We start from the raw sequence: 24,202 nt of genomic DNA, 5'->3' as shown, positions 1-24,202 counted from the left end.
TAAAGTTTTCTTGGTTTAAAAAAAAGCACAATAAGGGAGGAGAGCAGGGCAGGGGGCGGGGCTTCAAGTTGTCCGGCCCCTGGACGGCAGGCTGAGCATGCACACAGGCCAGCTGGCCATCATCTTCCTACCCATGGTAAAATGTATTGCATGTCTATTTAAGTCAGTAATTACAGTGGTACCTCGGGTTACATACGCTTCAGGTTACATACGCTTCAGGTTACAGACTCCGCTAACCCAGAAATAGTACCTCAGGTAATAACTTTGCTTCAGGATGAGAAAAGAAATTGTGCTCTGGCGGCACGGCGGCAGCAGGAGGCCCCATAGGCTAAAGTGGTGCTTCAGGTTAAGAACAGTTTCAGGTTAAGAACGGACCTCCAGAACGAATTAAGTACTTAACCCGAGGTACCACTGTATCTCCAAAGTGGCACCTGTCCCTTTAAATTAGCAACTGCAAACATTATGCAAATCTGTATCATCTTTTTGTCCTCTTTTTGGTGACACATTTCCTCTTCCTTTTTTTGGCCACTCTAGGCTTTAACTTGCAGATCATCTCCTTGTGCATTCATGTTGCCTAAATAGGAAGGGTTTAAAAGAATCATAAACTGACAGAATAACTACCATTATTTTTAAATATTTTCTCCTTTATACCACATCATTTGACTTAATGCACCTAAGAATGCTGCTCTTTCTCAACTCAATTGCCTCCATTTGCTCCAATAAATGTCTACGTGCCCACTGAGGCTCTCTCCCCACAGTTGCTTTGGTGCTCTTGTAATAAAACACTGTTTTATTTCCACTCTCCTTTTCTTATGCGGTGAGAGGAAATAGCCTCTGTCCTGAGCTCCCTGGGGTACAACAAAACCATTTCTCCTCAGATAAATCAAGATCTATAGCAAAATAAATTACCACGGGGTAAGCAAGTATTTGTTGGTCAGAGGGCCAGTTTACACACACAACTTTGAAGGTTTACATTCCTTCTTTTCATGAAATGATTCTCAAAGCATCTAACAAATAATAGGCATACCACACACACATATACCACCCAAAGCTCATACATATACAGCACACAGTGGTCTTTGTGTTTTAAATTGTATATATTTTAACTTAGTTTGGCAATTTTATCTGTTTAGTTGTTTACTATTTGCTTGTACAGTGGTACCTCAAGTTACGTACGCTTCAGGTTACATTCGCTTCAGGTTACAGACTCCGCTAACCCAGAAATAGTGCTTCAGGTTAAGAACTTTGCTTCAGGATGAGAACAGAAATCGTGCTCCAGCGGCGTGGCAGCAGCAGGAGGCCCCATTAGCTAAAGTGGTGCTTCAGGTTAAGAACAGTTTCAGGTTAAGAACGGACCTCCGGAACGAGTTAAGTACTTAACCTGAGGTACCACTGTACTTTTGTACACAAACTGCACTGACTGGTGTCTGATGCAAATATCTATCATCTATCGACTGATTGATCGATCGCACAAGGACAGCACATGCTTCCCTGAGGTCTTGCTTTCTGAGGGCAGCTGCCAGCCTGAGTTGTGGATGCTTCCACCAGTGGGAAGATGTTTCAAACTGGGACTCTCAGCAAGCAGGCTCCATCTCCTTAGGTCCTGTGCCACCAGCTTGGTTTCTATAGGAAGCCTGCGAGACTCAGCTTTGTGGCCTGAGGGCTGCATCTAGCAAGGCTGTAGCTCAGAGGGCACAGCACCTGCTTTGAATGCAGGAGGTCCCAGGTTCAGTCCCTGGCCCTCCAGGCAGGGCTGGGGAAGACCCTTCAGGAGCTGCTGCCATTCAGCGCAGACAGTACTGAGCTCAACAGAAAGCACCTTCCTGCATCGCCCTGTCTGCATGTTGGCATGGGCCCATCCCGGTTGCCCAGGCCTCATCAGAGCTTGTCCTTCAGCCAGAGTAACTTGTCTCCGCTGCAAGAGTCCTCCCTACACATCTGCTCTCTTTTGCTGGTTGCTATCTTGGATCTTGACTCCTGTCTGGTTTTCGTTGCTACGCTTCTGCCTCTGACCTCCACTTTACAGCACAGGAGGGGAGAGATGCTCTCGTGCTTGAATCCTGCTTGCATGTTTCCATAGGCATCTGGTTGGCCACTGTGAGAACAGGAGGTTGGACTGGACAGACTGTTGGCCTGATCCAGCAGGCTATTCTTATGTTCTTAGGTTTCTTTGTTCCTGTGCACAATATACTGGTATGTGCAAACTGGAATTGTTTCTCAAAGGCCTTATTTGAGGGGGGAAACGGTTGACCCAGCACTTTGACACATTCCAGGTGGATGAGTTTAAGCTGCAGGCTGGTTTAAGGTCACTGATTGAGCCTCCCAGCAAGGAACACACTTTGCTGTAACCCAGGCTGGTTTTGCTGGAGCAGTGCATGTTCTGACTTCCCCTGAAGATTGTGTGTGTGTCTACACACTTCATTTCTTAATCTGCTTTTTCTTCCCAATGCGAACATGAATTAAACAAAATTGAGATAACTGTGCAGGAGCATAGATTAGCTCTAGCTGCTGGGCAGAGCTCTTGGCTCCCCTCCAGTGGTGAAGAGATAGATTCTGAAGCACAGGAGCTTAACCTGAGAGCCTTTGCCATGCCCTCAAGGAGAGTCACCAAGGGGCTGTGTCAAACCATTACACACATACCAAACAGAAGCAGCACATAGGATAACACATAGGCTATTGGGACCAGTATGGCTGCAATCCTATTCATTGTTTCCTGGCAATGAGCTCCCTTGAACTCAGCGGTGCTCCCTTTTGATTGCCCAGGTTCCTTCTGTAAAACTTCAATGAGATACCTTCCATCAGCTGAAACGCAACCTTGATCTTTTAAGCAGAACTGCAAAACATCTTGTAAAGAACTTGAACTGCTATCTGAAGTAGGAACTCCGTCAAATAAAAGTAGGGCTTGGATATTTTCTCAATTCTCTGACTTCTTCTGTGCTAATCTCTCACAGGCAGGGATAATGAGTCTTTCATGTTCTGTTCTAAGCAAACTTGAAAGACTCATTATCCCTGCTTTCCATTGCCAGAGCAAGTAGGATCCGTCAATGGTCCTGGCACTCCAGCAGATGGCATCAGTGCTGCTGTGCTGGAAAATACAGCTAGGCTATGATGCTCCATGCTCCTCCTCCGCTGTATCACAACTCCCTTCTGGCCGCTGCCTATGGGGGTAGTTTGAAGCATGCCCAGAGTGCTCCCAACCACCACCATTTTTAAAACCGAGCTCTCATTCTTGTCACCCATTTAAAAGCGTTGTAAAACAAAACCACAATATCGTGGGGTTCAGTTAGTTTGGGAAGTTGGATACTAGACTCCTGGCCTTGCATGGTTCTGGCCTTAATGTGGTTTGACGATGCATTAAGTATGCCTTCTTAAAACCCCTCCTTCCCAGGAAAAAGAAGACCAAATGTAGCTGTCATTTCACTTATTTATTATTAATAATTTCTATTTTATTTTTAGTGCTCAAAAGAGCGTTAAAATCCCCAAAGCCTCGTGAAGAGAGGCATTAGTGGTCCCGTCTTACCAGAGGGCATGGAAGGGGGTTGTGAAGGAACCAGGAGATAATGGTTTGCCCAAAGCCATCCATTGGGTTATTGGATGGAGCCCGATTGTAAATCCAGACTCCTGGGTCCAAGCCTAGTACATTATCTGTTGGATCACAGTTGCTGTCTTCAACAGTTTGTATCAAATGCCACAGGCGGGTGGGGGAAGAGATGTGTAAATGGGAATGCAATATCCCTTGTGCTCACTGTGCAAATTGGATCTCAGTGATAGTGACATTCACACCAGACATTTAAAGCACTATGATGCCACTTCAAACAGTTGCGGCTTCCCCCAAAGAATTATGGGAGGTGTAATTGGTCACAGGTGCTGAGAGTTGGTAGGAGACACCCCTGTTCCCCCTCAGAGCTACAATTTCCAGCCTAAAGACAGAGTGATTTTTAAAGCACTCTGGGATAGGAATAGGGGTTTCCTACAGATATCTCCAGGTGGGGCTGAGAACGTTCTCTGCCTAAAACCCTGGAGAGCTGCTGATAGTCATCATACCGAACTAGATGGATCAATGGTCTGGTTCTTACACTTGACAGCTAATAATAATAAAATGGGCCTTATGCTATGTACTTCTGGTTTTTGGTATTAATATGTAATGGATCAACACAGCTGCCTGTATCTTTGCACTCTCCTTGGGGACATGGATGAGCTTTCATGATGAGTTCCTGAGCTTCATGATTTACCAACACACCATTGGAATTACAATTTTAAAAACCTGGGTGGAGATTAATCTGCACCAAGGTCTTCTCCAGGTAAATGGCATGTGAAACTGCTCTATGCTGAGTTTAGAGCATTGGTCCACCTGTCAATCCCAATGACAACTCTCCAGAAATTCAGGCGTCGTCTTTCCAAGCCCTGTTCCATGAGAACCTTTTCACTGGGGATGCCATGCCATGTATTAAACCAGGGGCATTCTGCATGGAAAGTTGATGGTTGGGGCTTCAAAGTGCAGCCCTGGGCCCCCCTGTGCTGCACTTTGAAGTCCTAACCATCAGGTGATCCATTGGTGCTTCAGAAGCCCCTTTTACCTGCCCAAGCATGGTGTCATATACAATGCCAAGTGATTGGCAGGTGGGCATGGCTTGGCCTGGTGCTAGAGGTTCCCCACCCCTGCCATATACTGTATGCTCTATGCCAACCTGGCACCCTGAAACAGCAGCCAGATGCTCAACTTTTGGACAGCCCCAGTGATCTGGCTGTGTAAACACATGAGGACAGTTATTTGCACTGGGCAAATGATTTATACTCACAGATTGCTTTAATTCTGATGAGCTCCTTGTTCGATGTGGTCACACTTTCTGTTTCCACACTGAAGAGAGAGTGCTGCCACAGAAAAGCAGACCAGGCCTCTAATGTATTTTGTTCAGAGCAGCCAAAAATTTGCCCCCCTCCCCGCACCACCAACTACTTACTTTCCGACACAGAGAAACGTCGTGCCTGCCATGTTAAGTCACTGAAATTGTAAATGCTTGGGAGGAGACTTCCGGTGCTGCGCAATCGCGTTACAAGCGGGGGTTTTGCCGAGAGGGAAAACCCCGGGCTATTTTGGAGGATTGGGGGTGCCCCAGGGCGCGGAGGCCCCCCGAAAACGTCTCTGAAGGGAGTTCAGAGAACCTGGTTCCCGTAGCGACGGAAAAGCGAGCGGCTTTGGCCGTCAGGTAGCCCCAATTTGGAGCGAAGAGTACGGCGTTGCTGCTCAGCGGTCGTGGGAAGCCATTACCGACCTCCATTTAGCGAAGCCCCGAGCTTGGTGCGAAAGCGCTGCATTCTCGCACAAAGAAACTCCGACCCAAGAACCTTTAAAAATTTGCGAAAATATCAATAAGGAAGTCGGGAGGAGAAATATGAAATAAGCGGAGTTCAGCCTGAAACGAAATCTGCTCAACACAGCGCAACGCTAGTGCTGCGAAAAGTGAAAGTGAGTTGCCTTGGCGGACACTTTGTTTCTCTCCCTTTCTACCCCCTTGTCCAAGCGAATTCTACTTAGAGACTAAATATCAAAAGGCCCGGGGGAGAAAGGAGGAGACCAGAGATATATAGTTGCTGTTGAGAGTCCTTGAGGAAACGGAGGGGGAAAAGAAGAAAAAAAGAAGAAAAGAGCCCCTCTCTGGCGTTTTGAACTTGTAAGATAAAGGGAAGGCGTACCGGAAGAGAAGGCTCTATTGCTGCTTACAGATTGAGGAGTATGGTGGACTGAGGAAAGGGACGTTTATATCCACTCCCACTGCAGGAGAGACACATATATATACTTTGGTCTTTCTACAACTATATTTTCCCCCTTCTCTTCCCCTTTCCCCCCTTTTTCCCCTCCCTCTTTGACTCTCCAGAACTGGTGGGAAGATGGGAGTGACAGATTGCTCGGAACGTTCTTGAAAACAGGGAATAGCGACATCTTGAAAACTGTGATACTTTGAAGAGACTTGGCGACCTCTAGTGGACAGACTAAAATCAACGGACTTACTGACTCTCTCCCAAGTTTCCCCACTTGACTTTTTATTTTGCTTTTTACCCCACCTTCTTCCCAGATACTAGATTGTCTGCTTACTGGATGGTGGAACCGCTCTGGGCAGAAAAGGGTAACGTTGGAGAGTGTTAAGAACAGATAAATATTTGAGCGGGAAAAAATATATTTATACAAAGCTGTAAGTGAAAGAGGAAGTTGGGGAGGGGGGAGATAAAGTGTAGTAAGGGGAGACGAAAAATAAGAGTGTAAGATGTCGCATACGGCAAAGAAAGGTATGAATGGGGGGACCCCCGGAGAAAGGAGGGGATCTAAACAAGAACCTGATCCTAGGACAGACATTATGAAAATGCTAGTGGAAATAAAACAGAGTCAAAATAATTTAGAGCAGAAGTTAGAACAAGTAGATAACAAAATTGGAAACATGGACAAAAAAATTGATGAAACAGTAAATGAAATCAAAGGCCAGATTAAAGAAATATTTAAAAGAACGCAAAATGTAGAGGAAGGGATGAAAAAGACAAAATTGGAGTTAAAGGATATTAAACGGGATAAAGAAAGAATTAGAGCTGAAATGTCGGAGTTGAATAGAGCACAAGAGGAGATAAAAGATGTTATTGCGATGAATGAACTCCGACAGAGAGAGGCGAATCTTAGGCTGAGAGCCATCCCGGAGATACAAGGTGAGAATATAAAAGAAATATTGATAAGAGAACTGGCAGTTTGGATGGATGTGACAGTAGAAGAAATGACTGGAAACGTATACAACGCATTTAGAATGCGTGTTAAAACATCAAAACCCAAAAAATTTACGGGTGACTGTCTGATAACATTTAGAGATAAAGAATTTCGAAATAAGGTGTTGCAAAAGAACAGAGAAAAAAGACTAAATATAGGGGGAAATTATATAATTATTTTCAAAGATGTCCCAATTAGACTACTCAAACGAAGAGACTTTTATAAGCCACTAGCACAGACCTTGAAAAGGAATAGAATTGAATTCAGATGGGAGTTTCCCGAGGGAATATCATTTGAATATAAAGGGAAAAGACATAGATTATTGAACTCAGAAGAGACCGGGAAATTCCTGAGGAAGTATAAGGAATTAAGAACGGAGGAGGGTGGAGCAAGAGAAGTAGAGGAAGGATCACCCAGAAATAAGAGGACAGAGGACGAACAAGAAACGAACGGTAGTGGATCAGAGGAGGAGGAGGAGGAGGAAGGGGAGGAAGAAAACACAGAAAACCAATAAAGGAAGGAGAGAGGGAGGAAGGAGGGGAAAGAAAGGAAAAAGATAAAAGTTTAGTGAATGTCAGGCAACATGGGGTTAAAATTTTTGAGCTGGAATGTTAACGGAATAAATGATAAAAAAAAGAGGAACAAAATCGAACAATTTTTGAAAAAGAAAAATCTGGACATCATCTGCCTCCAAGAGACGCATGTGGCTAATAAGCATAAAAAATTGCTAATTAACAAAAGACTGGGAAAAGAGTTTGAGTCTTCCGATAAAGAAAAGAAAAGAGGGGTGGTGTTGTATATTAAAAATAAGATCGAAGCCAAACAAATATTTAGAGATGAGGAGGGGAGGATGGTCGCTGTTCGGATCAATTGGCAAGGAGAGAATTTAATTGTGATTGGGATTTATGCACCAAATAATAATAAGACTGAATTTTATAAACACCTCGAAATGAAAATTACAGAATATATGGATCAGAGAATTATTCTTATGGGAGATATGAATGGTGTAATCTCCGTAGAAATGGATAGATTGAGGGAAGGAGTAAGTAAAGAAGGGAAGCTGCCAAAATCATTTTTCTCAATGGTTAAAAACTGTAATCTGATGGATATTTGGCGTCTCAGGCACCCATTGGATAAGCAATATACATTCCACTCCGAGCCACACAATTCGATGTCACGGATTGATCAGGTTTGGATATCAAACGAACTATGTCCCAGGGTAAAAAAAATCGATATAAAACCGAGAGTGATCTCTGACCACAGTCCGATAGAATGGGAATTGGAGAGTTATGATAGAAGAACTTTTAGATGGAGGTTAAAAGATTATCTTTTCAATGATCAAAGAATTGTAGATAATGCACATAAAAAGTTAACAGAATACTTTATGGATAATCGAGACAAAGGTACAAATATTAATACAGTCTGGGATGCTAGCAAGGCTGTGATAAGAGGATATTTTATCCAACAGAATGCGATTAAAAATAGGAACAGAGAGAAAGGAAAAGAGGAAATTTTAAGGCAGATTATGGACAGTGAACAAAAACTAATTAGGAAACCCAACTCTCAGAAAATAAAAGAAAATATAAAAATTCTTCAAGCCCAATTTGCAGCGATACTAAACAGAGAGATAGAGTGGAACATCAAAAAGTTAAGACAAAAGAGTTTTGAATTTTCAAACAAATCTGGAAAGTGGTTGGCGTGGCAAATTAAGAAGAGAAAAGAACAAAGTACAATAAACAGAATTGTAGTAGAGGGAGAAGAGGTTACTGACCCAAAAGGAATTAGGAAAGAGTTTCTAAACTATTATAGAAGCCTTTATAAAAAGACAGACAGAAACAACTCAAGGAAGATAGAAAGATTTTTGAAAGAGAAAATGGTGCAGAAAATCCCAACCGACGAAAAGCAACGTTTAAACAAGCCAATAGAAATAGAAGAGATAGAGGAGGCAATTAAAGATTTAAAAAGAGGGAAGGCTCCGGGACCTGACGGATTCACAGCAAGTTACTATAAAGAGATGAAATCAGTGCTTCTGAATCCTTTGAAGGAGATTATGAATAATGTTTTAAGAAAAGGAGAAATCCCGGAGACCTGGAAGGAGGCGTTTATCACCCTCATTCCGAAACAAGATGCGGACCCAACCCAGGTTAAAAATTATAGACCAATTTCGTTGCTGAATACCGATTATAAAATATTCGCAGGTATTCTAGCGAAAAGACTGAAGCTTATATTGGTGAAAATTATCCATAAGGACCAGGCCGGGTTTCTCCCAGGCAGGAATATGAGGGACAACATAAGAAACATAATTAATATGCTTGAATTCCTATCGGTGAGAATTGACAAACAGGCGATAATGATGTTTGTAGACGCCGAAAAAGCGTTTGATAATGTGGCATGGGACTTTATGATGAAGAACTTAGAACACCTGGAAGTAGGTAGGAATTTCTATAATGGGGTGAACGCAATATACAGAGAGCAAAGGGCTAAACTGATTATAAATAATATTGTAACAGAGGAAATAAAGATACAGAAGGGCACAAGACAGGGATGTCCACTCTCCCCGTTGCTGTTCATAACGGTATTGGAAGTTCTTCTAAATTCAATTAGACAGAATGAGAAAATTAAAGGAGTGACAATCGGACAACACGCCTATAAGACCAAAGCATTCGCGGACGATCTTGTCATAATGACGGAAGACCCAATAATTACAATAGAGGAAATTCTAAAGGAAATAGATCAATTTGGAGAAATAGCAGGCTTTAAATTAAATAAAAGGAAAACAAAGATGATGACTAAGAATATAGATCAAAGAGCAATAGAAATAATCCAAGAACAGTCACAGATACAGGTGGTTAAGAAAATAAAATATCTGGGGATTTGGCTCACGCCAAAAAATATAGATCTGTATAAAAACAATTATGAGCCGGTATGGAGAGAAATAAAAAAAGATTTGGAAATATGGGGAAGACTAAAATTGTCCTTCTGGGGAAGGATCAATACTATTAAGATGAACGTATTACCGAGGGTACTATTCCTATTTCAGAGCATTCCCATAATTAAGGGGAGTAGAGTGTTTAAAGAATGGCAGAGAGTGTTATCAAGATTTATTTGGCAGGGTAAAAAACCCCGTATAAAATACAAACTGTTAACAGATAAGAAAGAAAGGGGTGGCTTTGCCTTACCGGACCTGGGATTATACTATGAGGCAGTATGCCTCTGTTGGATAAAAGACTGGGTTAAGTTAAAGAATAAGGAGTTACTTGACCTAGAAGGCTTTAATAACAGGTTCGGTTGGCATGCCTACTTGTGGTGTGGCAAGAAGAAAATACATAAGGGGTTTGAAGATCATATTTTCAGAGGCCCACTTATTGAAATATGGGAGAAGTATAAGAACATATTGGAACCTAAGATCCCACACTGGCTTTCACCCCTCGAATTGATGAGCCTCAAGAAAATCAACATGAGTGGGGACTGGGCAACATATGAGCAACTGCTAATGAAAGAGAATGGGAAATGGAAATTAAAGCCCTACGAACAGATTAAGGGATATGTGTATGACTGGTTACACCATCGCCAAGTCAGCGAAATGTTTAGAAAAGAGGCCAAAGATAGAGGATATGCAGATAAAGAATCAAAATTCCAGAGGGAAATTATAAATGGCGAGGAGAAAATAATATCTAGAATGTATAAAATGTTGTTGGATTGGAATTTGGCAGGTGAAGAGGTAAAGACAGTAATGACTCGATGGGCTAATGATGTGGGACATGCGATACAATTCGAAGATTGGGAGAATTTATGGAAGGAGGGTCTTAATTTCACGGCGTGTATAACTGTGAAGGAGAACGTCATGAAGATGTTCCATAGATGGTATATAACACCTGCGAAATTGTCAAAAATGTACAAAGTAGACAATAAATGTTGGAAGTGCGAAGAGAAGGAGGGTGCCTTCTACCACATGTGGTGGGAGTGCAGGAGAGTGAGAGAATTCTGGGAAGAAGTTTATACTGAATTAAAAAAGATTTTGAAGTATACATTCACTAAAAAATCCGAAATTTTTCTGTTAGGAATATTAGGGAATGAAATTAAAAAGAAAGACCATAAATTTATGTACTACGCAACAGCAGCCGCAAGGATAGTTCTTGCTCAAAGGTGGAAAAAAAAGGAAATGCCAACAATAGAGGAGTGGAGATTGAAGCTACTAGATTACTCAGACTTGGACAGGTTAACGGGAAGGATTAGACACCTAAGAGACCAAAAGTTCGTTAAGGACTGGGGGAAATATGTAGACTATCTGGAACACCTTAGTCAAGGGCAAATAACGTTAAGGGGATTTAGAGAAGCACTGTAAAGGAGAAAGAGGTATTGTCTAAGGAAAATAGAGGTAAAAGAGTAGTCAATGACAACACATAATAGGAAATGTGTACTTTTGATTTTTATTGTGGAAGATTTACGGGCGGGTTGAAGGAAGTCCACAAAGAAATGACTATGTTAGTTTGATAGATGTAAAAACTTTATTGTATATATGGAATATCTACTCTGTGTTAACATTTTTTAATTTTTGTTTTGAAATTCTATTCTGTATTCTTTATTTCTTTCTTTTTTTTCTTTTGTTTCTATTTCTGGAAAATCAATAAACATTTACCTGAAAAAAAAAAAAAAAGAAATTGTAAATGCTTGTATGCACCACTATGTGTTTACATTTGATTAGTTGGTAACTGAATTCCAGGGAGTTCTCTAGTAGTTCTCATGTGATTGGCTAACATTGGTCACAGGGGAGGTATCTAGCAAAGGAGAGACTTCATTTTATGTGAAGCAAGATGACTGTGTTTTAAGATCCACTGTGAACACTGCTAAGTTGAATAGAGTGTTGGAGTGTTTCTTTTCTGCTTGAAAGACGGCAAAACTGCAGGAGAAGGTAAAAGTGGAAATCTCTCATAGGAGCTGCAAGGCATGGCCTAAATGAGATACAGAAGGCTGAGTGATGAGCTCTGGAAAGAGAGGAAAATACAGTTGTTTGGAAGTTAGAAGAAGAGACTGTAAGACTTGGAGTAGCATGTGGCCATAAATATGTTTTAATTCCTCTATAAGTTTCTACAAGTAAAGTTTTTGAATGTTAAAGTTTGGACATGGGCTTAATTTCCAAAGAAGGGTGTCAGTCATATATATGATTTGAGCTTCTTAGCTGAGATTTTGCTACTCTTACTTCAACATGCCTCACACCCTCTGCGCCAGGGTTCCCAGCTCACATCAAGCCCCTGTGTGATTTTGTGCACATGAAGTGATGGGGTATCCAAACCTTTGGGGGCCAATGGGCACATTTGTAATTTTGAGGAAGTGCTGTGGCCTCCAGTCACAAAATGGCAGTCATGGGGGGAGGGATGTGGGAGGATCACACAAAATGTCTGCCACATCTAAAACAGCAGGGAAAGAAACACAAAATGGTGTGGGCAGCTGCTCTCATGCTCCCTCAGAGAGAGACCTTCTTTTCCTCTCTCCTCCCTTCAAAGGAAATGTCAAAATGTGTGGAACAGAGACTCCCTCCCCACATACACTTGTCTCTTTGGGGCTGCATCCTTTTCACAAAAGCCCTGCAGTACAAGATCAGAGCTACTGCAGGAACTTTCTTTAGCATTAGGCTAAGATCCAAAGAGCTTTTTAGACACACCCGAGGGCTTAGGCATGTTTCACAGGATTTCCCCCCCCCCCCACTTTCCCCCTTTGAACAGCAGCTCCTTCCCTCCCTCCTTCCTTCCCATTTCACAAAGTAATTTTGAAAGATGCTTCACAATCCAGAGAGGCTTGCTATGTGGCCTGGCATGCTTCTGACTCAGGACAAGGCCGTGTCGTATGTCATCCACAGCGCATAGTTGAACTATGGAATTCACTCCCACAAGACGTAGTGATTAGCAGCTGACTTGGATGGCTTCAAGAGAGGATTAGACAAATTCACAGAGGAGGATATCAGTGGCTACTAACAGCCATGCTCTACCTCCACTGTTGGCGAAATTGTGGCCCTCCAGATGTTGGTGGCCAGCAACTCACATCCTCCTTGACCATTGGCAATGCTGGCCAGGGCTCCTGGGAGTTGAGAGTCCAGCAATGTCTGGAGACCCACAGGCTCCCCAACCCTGAATCAGAACCGGTCCAAGACCACCCAACGAAATACACTAGGATCTGTTCCAACATTCTGCTCCAGAACTGGGAGACCTGTGTACCTCCAGATGTTATTGGACTGCAGGTCCCATCAGCCCCCAGATAACCTGGCCAATGGTCAGGAGTGATGACAGTTGTAGTCCTGGATGGACGTTCACGGGGTCCCCACCTCTTTTCACAATACCAAATTGGCTTCAGTCCCTTCCTGCAAATGTTTATCCTGACAGTTGAATCCATTATCCTAGTGCTCATGTCCTCCACAGCAAAAGCAGTAAGACAATGGTTCCTGTAACTTCCTACCCAGCCAAGCAATGCTGACATATTTTTATCATCAGCTTGACACCCTCCATCTGCAGACAGCGACTAGGATCCCTGAGCCCCTGGGCTCTGCTTTGCCGCATCAAGTGTTCTTTCACACTTGCTGAGTTGTCTGATGAATTTAAACAAGATGTGGACAACTCTAAACAGTGGCTTTAAGTGCTGGCTGAGTGTCCCTCTAAATAACTGAACAAGGAAGATCAGAACAATCAGGAGCTGCCAGCCCACTTTTGAAAAACCGTTCTAAGCCAAGCTAGATGGAACTGCTGACTGCGGCTGTTGGCAAAGGATAGAGCAGGCTCAGCGCATTGGAGAACTTTGATTGAAAACATATTTAATGGGTTGTCTCCAAGGTTATTGGTTATTAGATCCATTGAAATTAATGGAGAGAACTATCTCAAGCCCGTTGATTTCAGTAGATTTACTCTATGTAGAACTTGGTTGGATGCAGCCCTTTGGGTTTTTATCATCACTAGGTGATGGTCAACATTCAAAAGGGATAAGTGGGTGGTTGTGTTTGTATAAAGCTTAAAAACATGTCCATCCTTTGCAACTGACTGTTATACAACCTTGAATACACAACCTTTTATATTTCGGTTTCTCAGAGATCAATGCATAATTAAACATGTGTGAGTGTCTATCTGTTTAGTGCTATTTAGTTCAGGACTGGGGGGGAAACCCAACCTTTTATCTGCTCCAGATGTTCCTTAAGGTACAATAAAAATGAGAAAGAATCTCATGGCACCTTAAAGACAAAGAGATTTATTGCAGAAGATGCTTTCATGGACCCAGGGTCCACTTCATTAGTCTCTAGCCCACAAAACTCCATGTCATTACGACAAATCTAGGCATGAAAATAGGCAATATATATTTTGCTTATATGGCTCATATTTTGCTGCTGCAGTTTGAGAAGTCTAAAATAAATGAGTCTCAGCTGACCACAATAGCTACAGTAGTAGATCCCATGAGGATCTAGTACATGCACAGAGGAAGATCCACAATAAGTGATGGCTCTACTCTATTTTGTGCTGGTTAGGCCAAATCTGGAGCCTGGCTTCCAGTTAGAGTAGTGCTAAGGATCAGCACAAGGATCTAGCAAATCTTACACTTGTATGTTCTTGTGAAGGCCAAGGAAAGGATCCTTGCTGTCTCTTTGAAAAATATATACAGTGGTATACCTTGGTTCTCAAACTTAGTGCGTTCTGGAAATTTGTTCCAAAACCAAGGCACATTTTCCCATAGAAAGTAAAGCAAATTAGTTCCAGACTTTTAAAAACAACTCCTAATAAAACAGCAATTTAACATGAATTTTACTATCTAACGAGACCATTGATCCATAAAATGAAAGCAATAATCAATATATTGTACTATAAAATAAGACAGTATCGTAGATGATAAAAAAAATCTTACATGCACTGATGATAATCATTGTTTGGATGGGGGGGGGGGCTTTTATCCATTTCCACAGTCACTCAATCAATCAGTAGCTGAACTGGGTTCCACACAGTCACAAAAACAATTTAACCGAAAAAGCCTGAAAAACAAAATAAATAGCAAAAACAAAAGTGCCAGACCTAATCCATTCCAGAAGTCTATTTGTCTTCCGAAATGTTTGAAAACCAAGGCGCAGCTCCTGATTGGTTCAGGCGCCCCGGAAACAATAGGCGACTACCACATTGGACGTTTGGCTTCCGAAAAACATCCGAAAACCAAAACACTTCTGGGTTTTTGGTGTTTGGGAACCACAGCGTTTGAGAACCAAGGTACCACTATATATAATTTTTATTCACATTTTTAATACAGATGTGCATCCCACATCCCCTTCCCTTTCTTACCTTTCATACTAATCACGACTTACAACTAAATACCTAGTGACTCCCCTGCCACCCTTTTCCTGTTTTTTTTCATTTCTACTAAATCGTGTATCCCAAATTGTTGATCTTCAAATTTCTTCCTCTGTTAATTTCTATTAGCACCTATTCTCCTGGATTTACTCAAGACCTGCTGGGTTATTTACTTGTTTATACTGGTTCTTTAAATATTCAACAAACATTTCCCAATCCTCCTTATATTCTTTATCATCCTTTTTTTCTTATCCTATTCGTTATGCCTGCCAATTCAGCATATTCAAGCATTTTAAACTGCCACTCTTCCTTAGTGGGTACCGTACTTGCTCTCCACTTTTGTGCCAGTAAGATTCTAGCTGCAGAGAAATGGAAATTTGGACAAGATTGAATTTAACACACTGGGGTAGAATTTCAGCTATTAAAATGAATATCTTACCAAAATTCCTGTTCCTTTTCCAAATGATCCCCATAACAGATAAAGATGAATGTTTTAAAAAATGGAAAACAGACCTAACAAAATTTATATAGCAAGGCAAAAAGCCACGGATCAAACATAAATTATTAATGGACATAAAATAACGGGGTGGCTTTGGACTTCCAGACCTGAGAATATACTATGATGCGGCATGTTTTAGTTGGATCAGAGACTGGATTACATTAGATAATAATAACATTTTAGACTTAGAGGGATGGAACAACAGATACGGCTGGCATGCCTATCTAATTTACAACAAAGTGGTGGTGCATAAAGAATTTCTAAGTCATGTAATTAGAAATTCGTTATATAAGGTCTGGGTGAGACATAGAGGGTTCTTAGAACCAAAAACCCCATGGTGGGTTTCACCGTTAGAAGTAATATCGGTCAAAAAGATAAACAAGAAAGGAAGATTGATGACATACTAGCAGCTCCTAAAGGAGGAAGTGGGCCAATTAAAATTAAGACTATATGAAGAGGTGACCCAATACTGCACCACGTGGTTACAATATCATCAAATTGCCCAAATATTTAATCAGGACAAAGCAATAGGATTTGAAAAAGAAGAATCAAAACTACAAAAAGTATTATTACAAAACTTGAGAAAGAGTATATCCAAAATGTATAATTTATTATTAGAATGGGAGTTAAAGGATGAAGAAGTAAAAGAAGTTATGACTAAATGGGCATGCGATATAGGTTACGCAATTCGGCTGGACCAATGGGAGAAAATATGGAAAAGTGATATTAAATTTACGGCATCTTACACAATCAGAGAAAATTTGATGAAAATGGTGTACCAATGGTACTTAACTCCAGTAAAATTGGCTAAAATTTACAAATTAAAATCAAATACCTGTTGGAGATGCAAGAAAGAAATAGGAACAATGTTTCACATGTGGTGGGAATGCTGACCTAATAAACAATTTTGGAATGAAATATATGAAGAAATCAAAAAGATGTTTAAAATATCTTTTAGCAAAAAATCAGAGGCATTCCTTTTAGGTATGATCACAAACAATATTCCTGGCAATCAAAGGAAAGTATTCCTCTATGCCACAACAGCTGCCAGGATGCTCATAGCAAAAAATTGGAAAGGGAGAAAAATTCCATCAATGAAAGAATGGCAAATTAAATTTTGTGAATATATAAATCTGGCAAGACTCACAGCATTCATAAGGGGACAATCGGACCGAAAATTATTAAAAGAATGGGGATGTGCTAAAGAGTATATGAAAAAACATTGTTCTGGAGTAAACATATTGGTATGTAATGAATGATGCTTTGCAGGGTTAAAGAAAGAGGAAAATGGTGTAAAAAGTATAAAGATAGAAGTAATCTACATTAGACACAACAACTTAGATAGAGTAAAAATTTGAGATCTTAGAACAAAGGAAGGAAGTCAATATGTGTATACGTATGTAATGACTAGATTAGAATGATGATATGGTTTTATTTGTAGATGTGTGTTTTTGTTTTTTGTTTTTGTTTTGTTCTTTTTTCTTTTGTGTTCTTTTTTTTTCTTGTTTGTACTGTTTTATTTCGGACTCAATGTTTGTAATTTTTGTTGTAATTTTGCATTGAATATACCGTATTTTTTGCACCATAACACTCACTTTTTTCCTCCTAGAAAGTAAGGGGAAATGTCTGTGTGTGTTATGGAGGGAATGACTACAGGTGGCGTGCCTACAGATTTTCCTCCTCTAAAAACTATGTGTGTGTTATGGTCGGGTGCGTGTTATAGAGCGAAAAATATGGTGTGTGTGTGTGTGTGTGTGTGTGTGTGTGTGTGTGTGTATATTCTAGCTGCAGTGGTGGCATAGAATAATAAATTCTTTTGTTTCTTTGGGACTTCTTTTGTTACCATTCCCAAGAGGAATGTCTCAGGCTTTATTGGGAAGGGTGTGTGTGTGTGTGTGTGTGATTGTAAATTACTTCCCAGAATTCCCTGATTACTGTACAGGACCACCACATGTGAAATAAAGATCCCTCTACTTCATTGCATTTCCAACATTTGCCTTTTTCTTTTTTAAACGTTTTCGCTAGTTTGGCAGGTGTTAAGTACCACCCTTGCTGTCTTTTCCTGGCAGTTGCAAAAGCAACGTGGAATAATTTTTAAGAGTCAATTGCAAATCTATTCACTGCTATTGTAATAGGGGTACAAATACCAGGAGCTGCCTTGTTCTGAATCGGGCCAATGGAGAGAGCATGAAGTGCAATATTTGGATGATGAAGGCAACCGTGCAAACCCATCACTGCGCCTCTCCACCTTTGCAGTGTCAGGAAGTGTTTTAATCAGCACATCTGCTGCCTTAGGCACCGGGAGCTGATGAAAGATCTTTAAAGGGATAGATTCTCTCTTTCTTTCCCATGGACTTGGAATAAAGTGTCATAATTGTAGGGGAGAGTGGTATGAGAGAGATGAGGAACAACTAAGTGCAGCATTAAAACAAGAGGAGAGTCGAGAGAGAGGCTCCTTTGGCACCAGCCAGGCCCATTGGGAGAAGCTTGGTTCATGAATAATTGGGCATCAAACTTCAAAAATTCCTCTTCCAAAAATGGGGAAACCCATAACCATTCAGATTTTCTGAACTGTAACTCCCGTCATCCTGGACTATTGAGAATTCTGGATGGAGTTGATGGGAATGCCAGTTCAAAGAAGGACTTCAAAGCCACAGGTTACCCATCTCTCTCCTTCTCTCTCTGTCTTTTATGTCCTTGTGCTGAATAGCACCCCAGCACACCTCCTCTGGTTCATCATCCCCAAATATCTTGCCGAATGAATGGATAATGCCACTAGAATATCACAGGGTGACTCACTGCCGCTTTCCTGCAGGGTAAACATGATGCTCAAAGCAGCCTGTAAAATACAATGAGCTGAGCAATCCGCATGCTGCAGCAAGCTGGCAATATGGTTGCAAAGATCAGGCCAGAGACTGGCCTCCTTGTCCTCTTGTCTTAAAATCAGCCACAGGTACAAAGGCTGTGTGTGTGTGTGTGTAATGCTTATAGTCACAACCTTTTGTGCATTCAGCTCAGCTAAAATAAAATGCACACGCTGGAATTGGGCAGGGGAGGAGTAGACTGAATTAAAGGTCATGATGTTCTGCTGACCTTTCTCTGTGCTTTGATTCTTGGTGGTTCGATAGTGTTCTTTCATTCTCTTCCTCTCAGTAGAATCATTACACGTTCCAGCCTCTTCTCAGTCCATTTATTTGTTTTCTCATCCAGCTTTACTGAACCATTCATAAAATTTCACATCTCTAAGATGGGTTTGCAAAGAAATGATATTTTTATGCATGGTTGTTACATTAGCAAATATTTTGACGGAGGGCTTGCTTGCCTAAGCGTCTGGTTTTCTGACGGCTGGGAAACTGTTATGAATTGGACCAAGTGCCTTGCTGTGTTATCTCGTAAACTTTTGCTCCTTTGTTCATCTGATTCTTTTTCCAGTTCTGCATCATCAAAATTGTGAGGTCGTAAGACTACGTTTTGTGAAGATGTGCTTTGAGCACTACGAAAGCTCTCTGCAGAAATACTGAGCGTTATTTAGGTCCCATTTTGCCAGGAGCTCTTGCATTGTGCTTGCTGAGAAGAAGTGGTTTGTCAGAGGCGCTCTTGGGAAAGTGAGGTTCTATTAGTCACTTTTCAAAAGTCAAAATATCCTGGCTATTGTTTCTACCAGAGCTCTCAATGGGGTTGCAATACAACCAGTAGTTCCCAATCTTTTTCAGGCCACAGCCCCTTTGGTTCCACGATCCCCAGTGTCCCCTAGCATACCCTGTAATAAGCATTATTCAGAAACAGCAGTTTCCGAATAATAACATTCAAAACAGTAACAGTTAATTGCACATTTATTGAAAATCCAGTTAAAACTATTTAGTTTAGTCAATTTAACAAAACCAATGAAGTTGATCTAGTGATACCAGCTTGTCAAAGTCCGAGAGTCATTTATACCTCCAGTTCTTGCCTGCCACTCCCTGACCTCTTAACAACCCCCTAGCTAGGGAATCCCACTGCCCATCCCCCCCCCACTTGGGGGTGCTACCATCCTCTTAGGGAACCACTGTTTTAGATGCATAGGCAGCAAAATTAACACAATTTAAACAAAGAACATAGTGAAGACTTGGTGAACAAACTATAGCGGTTGTTCCCAAGTCTGGTGCCCTCCAGATTTAGCTGACAAGGCATGAGGGCAGAGGGAACTGTCAAGATTGGCTTTGTTCCTTTTCCTCCTGACAGCGGCCTCACCGGAAGAAAACTGTGCAGAATCCTGCTCCCTGGTTCAAGCAGCATCACGGCCCTCGAAGTCAGTCCAAGTGCAAGACGGCTTGTGCTGCACATGCCGCGCTTGCAACCGTTTTCACAGTCCAATTTCAGCACAAATCAATCTTGAGTTCGATGTTGGGGAGATGCCCTTTCTCCTATTTCTTAAAGCCAAGAGCCTGATTCTAAGCAGCTGTCTCCAACGTTTTCCTTGGAGGGTGGGGGCAGAAGAACCAGGCTTTAAATGTTTACCCAAATCAAGCATTTTCCATACATTCAGAAACATTTTAAAAGAGAGTGTTGGATCAGTCTGAGCAAGAACCTGCCAGTTTCCAGTGGATTGGCTGCCTGTGATCATTTCATCCAAATTTTTAAAATACCCCCCTCCCATCAGTTTCTGTCTTAAGCAGTTGGCTCACCTCCCTGTGCACACGGCAGCCGACTAACAGTGAATCTGGCAGCTGATCTTGTGCTTCTGGGACATTTTCTTCAAGCTATTATCCTCCAGGATTGAATATTTCAGGATTTGTAGTCCAAAGAAACCACAGAATATTGGACTCCGTTATTCCTCATTCTGTGTGGGGTCCTGGAGATATTGTCAGAATTGACTGGTATTTGAAACTGGGGGTTGGTATGGGTGTGCAAAAAGTGTTCTGTGTGTGTCTGTGTCTGTGTCTGTGTGTATGGAGATTTTCTCATTAATTTTGAAGTTTAGTTCCCACTCATTTTTGGTTCATTTATTTCCCCCCATTTCCCCCACTTGTTTCAGTGGGAGACTCAGCCAGCCTTCTGCTGCCTCTAACTTTGTTGTTTTATAATGCACGTGGCATGAAATCTACAAACATCCTGTTAGCAAGCTGTTAGATCTGGCAGATTTCAGGCATATTGGATAAAACACCCCCAATTTTTCAAGCAGCTGTACAAAAAGTACACAGACACAGCCTATCTGCCACCAAGTACTTCCTACCGAGCCAGGTTCAAAGTTCTTGTAGTAATTTGTAAAGCCCTGAACAATTTAAGTCCTGGGTTCCTCAGGGATCACCTGAACCCTTATGTACCACCTCATTCATGGAGATCATTTTGCAGGAGCGTCACGGGTTGTCCCCTGCGTTGGCGAGGCTCACCTGACAGCAATGAGAAACTGAGCCTTTCATGTCATCATTGGTCCAGTCCGGTGGAACTCTCTACCCTTGGAGATACAGCAGTGTTTAACGGTTAATTGTTGTTCATTTTGAATTTTTCTGTTTTTTACTGTATGTTTTCATTGCTGTAAACCACTTTGATATGTTTTCTATGATACGGTGCCAAGCTCCCCGTGCCTTTCCCCTCCCCCTCTCCTTCTGGTAAGCACCTTCATCTCAAGCATAAAATCATCTGGGGGGCCTCACAGGTTCCCTACCCCTGCATGAGATACTTATTTAAAATTAAAGAAAATTAAAATGGTGTCTGGCTTGTTGCTGTTAAAATTTGTATGCTGCTCTTCATCTGTAGATCTTGGGGTGTTTCACAAGATAAAACCACAAAATACAGTGGTACCTCGGGTTACATACACTTCAGGTTACATACGCTTCAGGTTACAGACGCCGCTAACCCAGAAATAGTACCTCGGGTTAAGAACGTTGCTTCAGGATGGGAACAGAAATCGCACGGTGGCGGCGCAGCCGCAGTGGGAGGCACCATTAGCTAACGTGGTACCTCAGGTTAAGAACAGTTTCAGGTTAAGAACGGACCTCCGGAACAAGTACATAACCAGAGGTATCACTGTACATAATAAAAACAAGAAGAGAACAAAATGCCTTTGACCCTGGAAGCCTGTGGCCAACATTTAGACTGCATTGATTTCCTTCCCTCTCCTCTCCTCTCCTCTCCTCTCCTCACCACACCCACACATATGCATCAACACCCCACCCCCACCCCCGCCTGTCATGGCTTTTCTGGCTAGGGGCTCATGCCATTTTTGAAATCCCCCCTCACTCCATTCCCTGAAACCCAGCTGTGATACTGCCAGCCACAAGGTCTGGGATTTCTAGCTGAAAACCGCAAAACAGAGTAGCTCTCTCTGTCCTGACGTGAACTATTAAACCATGGTGGAGATTGTTTCTTGAATCTTTTATGGCTGCCTTCTTCAGTCTTTCCCCTTTCCTCCCTCTGATGCTTTTAGCAGCAACAGCAGCAAAAGAAGAAGAAGAAGAAGCAATTACTGAGAAGTTACTTTGTGGGCTCAGGGCAGATGCCTTCCAACACCTCCCAACTCTTCCTTCGATAAGTCTTTGGAGAGGAGAGCAAAAGGCCTCAAATGGCCCAGTTCGCAGGCTGTGTGCTGTCCTGCAAATGAGCACCTGTCAGTAATAATCTACAGCGGATCTGGGCTTTGCAACACAGCTTTGGCCGAGAGGAAATAACGACGGGTCCTGTATTTATAATAATGGGGAAGGAATGCTTTTCTGTCGGAGTCTGACAAGAAGCCAACAAAATGTCAGAATCAATGGGCTGCTAATAGAACAAGCCACGGCTGTTGCAAGGAAGGGGGTTCTTCGTACAGATAATGATGCCTGCTCTGGGCCGTATCGATCTGGTAGATTGATGGAGACAGGCAGAGCTTATAGCTGCTTCAGCATCCCATTCCCAGAAAGACGCAATGAGAAAATGGACCTTGGCTGGCCAGGGATGCAGACCCCAGGGGGTGATTTTGCAGATAAAAGCCACATAATGTTTCGTTGTGGGTGCTGTCCATGGTCGGAGGCAGCAATGCTTCTGAATATTAGTTGCTGGAAGACACATGAGGGGAGATGGCTCTTGTGCTTGGCTCCTGCTTGTGGACTTCTGTCTGGGGCATCTGGTTGGCCCCTAGGAGAACAGGATGCTAGGCTAGGTGGGCCATTAGCTTGGTCCAGCAGGGTCCTTCAACATTCCTAAGGAGTAGATGCACACTCTGAGGTTGCTGAGAGGAACCAAAACACCTTATGTTGTTTGGTGCATCTTATATAACTCTTATATAACTGCACACACATTACACCTCCCAGAATCCTTATACAGTGGTACCTCGGTTTTTGAATGTCTCTGTTGCCAAACATTTCAATTTTTGAATGCTGTAAACCCGGAAGTAAGTGCTTCAGTTTTTGAACGTGCCTCGGAAGTTGAACCATAAACACGTCTTTCATATTGAGTTTTCCATTTTGAGGCTTCTGTACTGAGTTTTTAGTTTTCGAACGTTTCAGAACTCAAACAGTCTTCCAGAACAGATTACTTTCAGAAACCAAGGTACCACTGTATTTCAGGCCCTGTCATCTCCCCTTAGCTGTTTATCATCGAATATACTTTACAGGTGCTTTTAAAATAATATTATTTAAATGATTTATATCCCACACTTCGAAAACACTCCCAGAGCACCTCAGTCAACACACTGAAACACAGTTCTATAATAATAAAATACAAATTTAAATCTGCTTACAAAAAAAATCCCCAAAGAGCAGGAGCAAAGGGGCATAAAAATCCACAATGGAAATAAAACTGACACATAAAGGCGCCATAAAATAGTCCTTGCCTTTGTTGTCACAGAAATTACAAAAAAAGAAGAAGGTGGCAGCAGATTCTATAATTGGGGGGCTGTCACTGAAAGGGCAAGATCTCTGCCTGCCAGTCACCAGTCTGGGGCACCTGAAGAAACACCTCAGAGAAGGTGATCTCTGTGGACTCATGTGGAGAGAGGCAATTCTTCAGGCACCAAGCTGTGAAAAAGTGAGGTATCGGCCCCAGCCAGCTTGGCTGATGATCAGAGATGATGAAGGTATGGTCTAGCAACACCTGGGGGCCCAGCCCTGCTGTGAAGGACAGCGTCAATACTTGGAAAGAGCCTTGAAATGGGCCTGGAAGCCAGTGTTGTTCTTTAAGCAAAGGAAAGATACCTTTCCAACCCCAGGTCCCAGTTAGGAGGTCTTGCATTTGCATTCTGAATTAATGGCGGTTTCAGAATCACATGCAAAGGCAGCCCCACATATAATGTGTTATAATAATTTAACCTAGGGGTTATAAAAGAAGAGAAGAAGAAGAGTTTGGATTTGATATACTGCTTTATCACTGCCCTAAGGAGTCTCAAAGCGGTTCACAATCTCCTTTCCCTTCCTCCCCCACAACAAACACTCTGTGAGGTGAGTGAGGCTGAGAGACTTCAAGAAGTGTGACTAGCCCAAGGTCACCCAGCAGCTGCATGTGGAGGACTGGGGAAGCGAACCTGGTTCACCAGATTATGAGTCTACCGCTCTTAAATGCTACACCACACTGGCTCTCTTTATTATTAATAAAGAACAGGTCTGCAAGTCTTATTAGGTAAAGGAGGTGTGTATATGTCAGCCTAGCACTGGGAAAAAATCCTAGGTGCTGGGTAAAACTCCTAAATTG

General features: G+C 42.1%; 1 long non-coding RNA gene across 1 annotated transcript in view; it reads left to right on the top strand.

The window, feature by feature from the left end:
• The window catches only part of LOC310695341, a 54,098-nt gene that overhangs the window by 16,906 nt on the left and 12,990 nt on the right, over window positions 1–24,202 (top strand). The window lies entirely within an intron of this gene.

This window comes from Podarcis liolepis (genome assembly GCF_965112155.1).
Source record: "Podarcis liolepis genome assembly, chromosome: 16".
NCBI lineage: Eukaryota > Metazoa > Chordata > Lepidosauria > Squamata > Lacertidae > Podarcis > Podarcis liolepis.
The sequence above is the reverse complement of the archived record's forward strand: the minus strand, read 5'-3'. Positions and strand labels throughout refer to the sequence as shown.